The 8337-nt window shown below is 35.7% G+C and overlaps 1 pseudogene across 1 annotated transcript; it reads right to left on the bottom strand.

Annotated features, from left to right (window-relative positions):
• Window positions 1-2156: 2156 nt before the first annotated feature.
• LOC306669232 (non-histone chromosomal protein HMG-17-like) lies at window positions 2157-2526 on the bottom strand (annotated as a pseudogene). Its single transcript has one exon. The product of its transcript is annotated as a non-histone chromosomal protein HMG-17-like (transcript).
• Between the last annotated feature and the right edge of the window lie 5811 nt (window positions 2527-8337).

Raw genomic sequence — 8337 nt, 5'->3', positions numbered from 1 at the left:
ATGCACACAGCATGCTTTAATCAATTGAATTCCCTGTAATTTCTTTTTCTCCCCCACTCCCATTATCCACTTGCTCTACTCTGCTAATCTCCCTTCAATTATTACTATCATCATCATCATCAGTATTTTAATTATTTTAATTGGTACCCTGCAATTATATATGAAAGCTGTATTCATTATGGTATATTTGTACATAAACATAGAATTTTTCTGTTATGTGCCTAGTTTCTATGAGTTTCTTGGACTTCCTTTTGCTTTAGTATTTTTCTTTAAAAACACTGGTCTAGCTAGCCCGGGACCCAAAGCCCATTACCTAGTACACAGCTTCTTTTTATTACCTATGAAGTCAAATTTAGGTTTATAAAGAACCAAATTTTTATTTCTTTAAACCACAGATATGGAAAGATATATTATGTATAAAATTGTAGTGATAACTAACGATACAAATCATGATACCACTATATGAACATTATAGACAAATGCCATGATCATCAATATTTAAAGTAGTTGATGTGACAAATAAACTTGCTTCTTGTTGGCTAACTTGTTAATATATCTGATCTAAGTTGGATTAACAGCAGCACTATTTTCAGGGACAATATATACTAAACCTGTTTCATTGATTTTAAATAAGATTCATAATACAAAAACCAAACAGGTTATTTTAACAAGTCTCACAATACTCATTTTAAAATTTTATCCCAAATTGATATGTGATCCTATATTTTCAAAATTTATCTTTAATTGCTAATCAGTGGCCTCTTCCAATAATTAATCCTACAAATATATTTAAATTATGTTTTAGTGAAAGAAGTGAATTACAGATCCATAGATTTCTTACATTGAAACCTACTTTTGATAAAATTTTAAATATTTCAATGAACTACTAAGGTGTTCACTAATAACTTTTGTACATGTATATGAATTCTAACCAGTTCAATAAGAATTAGTTATCTCCTGAAACCAGTCATAATCTGTGGAAACCCTGTTCTTCCAAGATTCTTACTTTTTTTTTCCAAGCCAAACTGTATCCAGCTTTATTAAAGATACTTTTCATAAACAGTCATAGTATTTCAGGCAGGCCATGGGCAGACAATCATTAACAGTATACAACAACTTTCAAACTCCCTACTTGGATGGACTACCAAAATCAGAAAGCCACTCTAAAACCCAATGAAGTCTTCATTTGATGCTCTGAATAGGGAAAGCTTAGAGTGAGGATTGACATTTCACTTTTAGCATGTTGTTTAACAACTTTTCACAAGCCGACCCTGACTTTCAGGAAATGAAATGAAAAAAGCAAAAATTATCTAGACAAAACAATCTAGAAAAGAGACTACTGCTCTTCTGAGGGACTCTATCTCAATGATGTCACTGGAAAGTACAGATTGCCTGACACACTGGTAAAACCAACTGTTGGGAGTCAGGTCCCAACAGATCTGAGTTTAGGGGAGTTAAGTCTATGTCGATGGCAGGGAGGGAGAGGAGGACATAAGATGAATTTGAGTTTTCCGGACAGGGGAAATCACATAAGGGAGTTTAGTAAGCAAACAGAGTGTCTCCCTGCAGGGTAAGAGAAAATGAGAGGAAAAGAGAAAGGGCACGCACAAGAGAGAGTGTGAAAAGTGAAGAGGAGAGAGAAAGTGAGTTGGAGAGAGAAAGCATGAGAAAAGATGGCAGGGAAGCTATCCTTAAGCAGTTGAATTCCCACAGGGCTAACAGGGGACCAATAACGGAGAAGAATACTTGCAAGCTGACTGATGAACCAATAGCTAGCTAGGATGTTCACAGACTGACAAGTAGTTGGGAGGCAGGGAAATGGCTGCAGTGGAAAGGGCGGGGAGAGCAGTTTTCAGACTGACAGCTAGGTTGTGATATAGTGTAAAGGGCTGGGGAACAGCTTTGTATTACATTACAGTAGTTACGTGTGCCAACATCAGGGAATCCCTCCTCTTGGGAGCTAAGAAGTCTCTCAGAACTAGCATGGAAAGTTGTTTCCCCCACAGCAATCCAGCTTTGGAGACAGTCTACTAGTGACCTATGCTCCTTCCTCCGAAAACAATAATGAAGTGTTCTGTGGACTAACGACATAACTTTGAAAAATAAAAAATAAAACAAATTCTGCATTTTTATAAAACTTGATAAAAAATAGTATTTCAAACTATACAGTCACCAGAAATACAGTTATTAAAAATGCACATACTGCACTTGGCATCTCCAGCTCCTTCAACTTTCTGTGCCTGATCGGTCTTGGCATCTCCATTTTTGGCAGGGTTATTCCCATCCTTGCAGGCGTCAGCTCCCCGCCCCCCCAACCCCCCATCCTGCCTTTTTTCCCTTTGGGTATCTTCCCTCCCTTCTTTGCAGGGGCCATTTTAGACTTGGTCTCTGGCTTTAAGAAGCAGATTTAGAAGACAATCTTGCAGATCTTCTCTTTGCTTCATCCTTCACCTTGGCTTTGCCTCCTTTATCATCCCCTTTAGCCCTTCTCTTGCGCATGGTGGCTATGGTGGTGGGACACAGGCGCTGGATGCCAGAATGCAGTGGTGCGTGATTTTGATCAGTCTGGGGGTCATTTTTGCTTATTCTTCACACTGCTTAAGCTTCTTACTTTTATTCTTGTCCTTTAAGCCTGTCAGTCATTGAAAAACAGTGAGTTTTTGTTCACGTGGTAGTAATAATATTATTAAAAATACCCAAGATAAAAGAAAATTTAGTCAGTATGTAATTTACATCTTTAAAAGTGTAAGAGTAAACTGGTACCTGGTTTTGTAGAAATACCAAAAGAAGATCTCCATGGAAATTTTTTCTTTTAAAAACCATGGAGCATCAATAAGCAGTGATGGTTATTTTTGTTAGTTATATTACTATTTTGTAATTACACTAGTATTCACCTAATTCATATTTTTATCATGCCACTAAATTCCCTGTTTAGATTAATTTACTTTTATGAGCAATCCTTTTTTGAGGAAGTACAACTCCCTTCCCAGAACAATGCTTTTCTGTTACAGTAATTGTATCATCCATACATGCTGCAATAAAAGATTTAAAATCCAAAGTTTTACTGTCAATGTAATCCTTGATACTTGTACACCTTTTTGTTATGTATTTAATAAGTTAAGATGAAAAAAGTCTAATTCCTATAACCACTCTTTTAAAACTGCATATATATGTATTGTCATGTATGTCAAGAAATATATTTTTTGTTATTTCTATATGTGGTATTTGTATTTTCTTATTTACTGTGATCCAAACTATGTTCCATGAACTGGCAACTTGAATGAGCTATTTGTCACTGAGCTACAACAATGTAAGTATACAGACCATAAGCATTTAGAGTCTTAGCAGCTAAATAGTACATCATTAGCATATTCATCTCATTCAATGAATTATGAAAGCATTATGGTATGCATGCATAAGCTGCATAATAGTTGCCAGCAGTAACTAGAAACATATTACAATATATGGTATTTTGTGGTTAGTTTGTCAGATATATAATATAAAAGCTAATTAAAATATGAGAAAATTTAAGTGTGGTTATTTTGTAAGCTGTTATCTTAATTATTGTGACTTTTTGAGTCTATTTTTATTACTTGTAATTAATCAGCATTGACTAAATTAATGAAGTAAATGTATATTGTTTTTAATTTTAGTTTAATGATGACAAATAAGATCATTTGAATTCTTTGTCAAGAAATGACACAATTTTTAGGAACTTGTCAATAACAATACACCAAATGAAGATGATGAAAATAATTGTGAAGAAATGAAAATCAAAATATTTATTGATAGTTTCACTCAGAGTAACAGTCCTCATATAGTGAGTATGATTTGGTAGCTCAAGCTGGTAAAGTGCTAAAAGCAGTATTATTTATGGAAATGTACTGACTCATAAAACTATGCAACCATCAAAATTTAAGCAGTACTTACATACGAAAGATAAGTAATTCTAAAACTAAAAGAATTTTTTGAAAGAAATTGAATTCTTTATTCAATAAAATTGAATTAGATGACCGTTGGCCAGCTTTTCATTGGTGTGACCAAAATATTAGACATAAACAACCTAGAGGAGGAAATGGTTTCAGAGTCTTTGGTCCATGGCCTGCTGGCACCAAGGCAGAGACATCATGGCAGAGAGGGTGGCAAATGAAAGCTGTTCAGCTTATGACAGCCAGAAAGCAGAGAGAAAGAGGAAAGGGCCTGGACAAAATGACCCTTCCAGGGTACCCCCAGGGGACCTGCTTCCTCCAAGTAAGTCATGCCTATTTTTTCTACCACCTCCTAATAGTCCATTCACTTGCTAAATCCATCAAATGGATTAATCCCCTGATAAGACTAGAGCATTCATAATAAAGTCTTTTCCTGTGAACACTGTTGTATTTGGGGCCAAGCCTTTAACACATCAGTCTTTGGGGAACACTTCACAACCAAACTTAAGAATGACTATTGAATTAATTGTCTACTGACAGAAGCAGCTACTCAGGATTCCACCTGTAAACATAAGTGCTTTGTAGACTTCATATAAAATAGTACTTTAGATTCCAAAACTAAAATCTATATTCAGCTACCCATGCAATAGTAAAATAGTGAAGTAAAAGTATTTTTTTTAATTGTGTAAATCTGCAAAAAAGAGGAATAGAAAACTATACAATGTCTACCTGCTGACAGATTCAGTATCACAAAGATACTTATTCTCTGGAAATTAATCTACAAATTTCATGTAATTCTCAGTATACCTATGGGATTTCATGTAATTCTAAATAAATCTATGGAATTTCATAAAATTTGACAAACTTCACCCAAAATTCATTTGGAAAATCAAAAAGCAACAAGAACATGGAAATTTTTGAGAACAGCATGCTTATCTATCAAATATCAAAAACTTTAGTATGAACTTTAAGTTATTTCAGCATAGTAATATTGCCATTGGTACAAAGTCATAGACCAATAAAGCAGAATAGAGCCTAGAAGCAAAGCCCTGCCCATAGAAATCTGATATATGATAGAGCACACATCACAAATGAATTAGGAAATGAGAAGTCATTTAATAATGCTGGGATGCCTGGTTATCAGCCTGAGAAATATATAAATCAAATTAGATCATTATCTCACAATATATCCATTAATAAACAGTAACATTGAGTTGCTGTAGAATATTTTAAGTTTTTTCAGGAGAAATACAGCAGTATCCATAAGATATCAAGCTCCCACTATTAAGTTGTGTAACCCTAACTTAATAAAATAGAAGTTTGAAGGATTTCTTTTAACCTAAAATTTTCTGAGATACTAATTGAGCAATTTGAGAACTTCTGCATTATACACAAAACCTATGCATGTGAATTAAAGACATAAATGTAAAAGGCAACTTTCTAAATATATCAGAAAATTATAGGATAATGTATTTATGATTTGAAGGTTGAGAGGATATGCCAAGCAAACACCTAACAAATATTTGATAGCAGATTCTATAAAGAATTTTGTTGTTGTTGTTGTTACTGGGGATTGAACATTGAACGCAGGAGTGCTTTGCCACTCAGCTACTTCCCCAGCCATTTTTATTTTTTTATTTTGACACATCTTGTTAAATTGCAGAGATGGACCTCAAAATTGTGATCCTGCTCCTCAGCCTCCCAAGCTGTGGGATTACAGGTGTGCTCCATGTGCCCAGCTAAGAATTCACCAAGTTTGATGAGGATAAAAAGGAGCACTTCAAGCTTGGTAGTAGATACAGCCTTTGCAGGGGATAGCTCAAGCAGACATTGAAATCGAGGCAATTTCCTGATCACTTGGCTCATATACCTCCAGTATCTGTTTCCCAGCATTTCTTCCCTTGGTAGTGATTTGCACCCATTGTGAAGTTTCTCCCCATCAAAGTGCTACCAGTAGTTTTCCACAGACTCAAGGACACTTGTATTTCATTTTTGTGCAACTCTCTTTTCTCTGTCTAGAAGCCTGTCACCTCATTGATGTCAAACTCCAATTTCTATCTTCTTTCTTTGGTTTGGGTTCACATAAGTGTATTACAGCATAAAATTCCTCCAGAGTCAAAAGTTAAAGCCACCAATTTTTTCCTAATATATTCAGATATTAGACTCCTTCAGTATTTGTGCTTTAAAATATACGAATATTTCTTATATTTGCATATATGTAAAACAGATGTTTCAGGTGCTTTAACCTGATCAAACTGTTATGGGGCGCAACTTAAGAACAGACCGATCACCACTGAGAAGTCCAAATTTGAGAGTCTTTATTAAGCCGGCCGGCTGATTGTCTCACACAATGCCCCAAAAAATGGCTATTGGGAGAACAGCCAGACCACAGGGTTGTAGGGGTTCTTATACCAAAAATTACATTAATCATAAATGCCTGTTGCTATGATTAACATCATGAGATGATCCACAGAAGGGGGAGAGGGGAGTGGGTCACCTAGGTACAAACTGAAGAATGGTTACTAACAACCACACAATTACTGCTACATGGTACACTGGTTAGGAGGAACAGAGATCAAAAGAGAGCAATTTTTCATTACCTAGGAATTGTCATTTTATATTGTTAAACATATCACACCAAGTAACTGATGATGGGCACAGAGGCAGGGTGTTCCCATGGGAGAAGCTTATTTCCTACATAAGATGGAGTCTCAGAGCAAAATGGAGTCTGTTTAGTCCTTTCCCTTAGAGTCTGGCCTATAACATTCTTATGGAGTCAGATCTGTCAGCCCATCACAATACTTATATATGAGAGTTTAATAGGCATAAATGACATTCCCATAAAAATATGTAACTGCTTCTATAAGTGATTTAGCTTTCTCACCACTGAGACCAAAAGAACTGACAAGAACAAATAGAGAAGGAAAATTTTATTTTGGGGATCAGGGTTTCAAAGATCTAAATCCATAGACAGCAGGCTTCATTCCTCAGGGCTAATGGTGAGGCAGAACATCACGGAAGAGGAGTGTAGCACAGGAAAGTGGATCAGAACATGGCAGGAAGCAGAGAGAGAGACGCCTCTCACCACAGACAAAATATATACCTCAAAGTTGTAATTCCAGTGATGCTCCTCCAGCCACACCCTACCTGCCTAGAGTTACCACCCAGTTAATCTGTATCATGGGGTTAACATACAGAGTAGTTTAAGATCCTCATAACCCAATCATTTTACCTCTAAACTTTCTTGTATTTTCTCACACATGAACTTTTGAGGGATACCCAATATCTAAACCATAACAATAAAAAATACTATCAATTTCTTCCTCTTTTTTAAAAAAAATTAATATTCTATTTTTTTATTTATTTATTTTGATTCAGTGTACAACTGTTGTTTTTCTGGTTGTACATGAAGTAGAATCACACCATTTGTGTAACCATACATGTACACAGGGTAATGATGTTTGTCTCATTCTGTTATTTTTCCTTCCTCCCACCCATTCCCACCCCTCTTTTCCTCTATACAATCCATCCTTCCTCCATTCTTGCCTCCCTCCCTCCCACACCATTAGTATCATCATCCATTCATCAGCGAGATCATTTGGCCTTTGGTTTTTTGGAATTGGCTTATCTCACTTAGCATGATATTCTTCAATCCTTCCATTTACCTGCAAATGCCATAATTTTATTCTTCTTTATGGCTGAGTAATATTACATTGTGTATATATACCACAGTTTCTTTATGCATTCATCAATTGAAAGGCATCTCTGTTGGTTCCACAATCTGGCTATTGTGAATTGAGCAGCTATGAACTGTATCAGCTATGTGGCTGTATCTCTGTAGTATGCTGATTTTAAGTCCTTTGGGTATAGGCCAAGGAGTGGGATAGCTGGGTCAAATGGTGGTTCCATTCCAAGTTTTCTAAGGAATCTCCACACTGCTTTCCAGGGTGGCTGCACTAATTTGCAGTCCCACCAGCAATGTATGAGTGTACCTTTTTCCCCGCATCCTCACCAACACCTATTGTTGCTTGTATTCTTGATAATAACTATTCTAATTGGGGTGAGATGGAATCTTAGGGTAGTTTTGATTTGCATTTCTATTATTACTAGAGATGTTGAACATTTTTTCATATATCTGTTGATTGCTTGTAGATCTTCTTCTGTGAAGTCTGAGAATTTCCTTAGCCCATTTATTGATTGGATTATTTCTATTCTTGGTGTAAAGTTTTTTGAGTTTTTTATAAATTATGGAGATTAGTGCTCTATCTGAAGTATGTGTGGAAAGGATTTTGTCCCACTCTGTAGGCTCTCTCTTCACATTGTTGATAGTTTCCGTTGCTGTAAAAAAGCGTTTTAGTTTGAATCTATCCCAGTTATTGATTCTTGCTTTTATTTCTTGTGCTTTGGG

Source organism: Sciurus vulgaris (assembly GCF_902686455.1).
Source record: "Sciurus vulgaris genome assembly, chromosome: 9".
Lineage (NCBI taxonomy): Eukaryota > Metazoa > Chordata > Mammalia > Rodentia > Sciuridae > Sciurus > Sciurus vulgaris.
The sequence above is the reverse complement of the archived record's forward strand: the minus strand, read 5'-3'. Positions and strand labels throughout refer to the sequence as shown.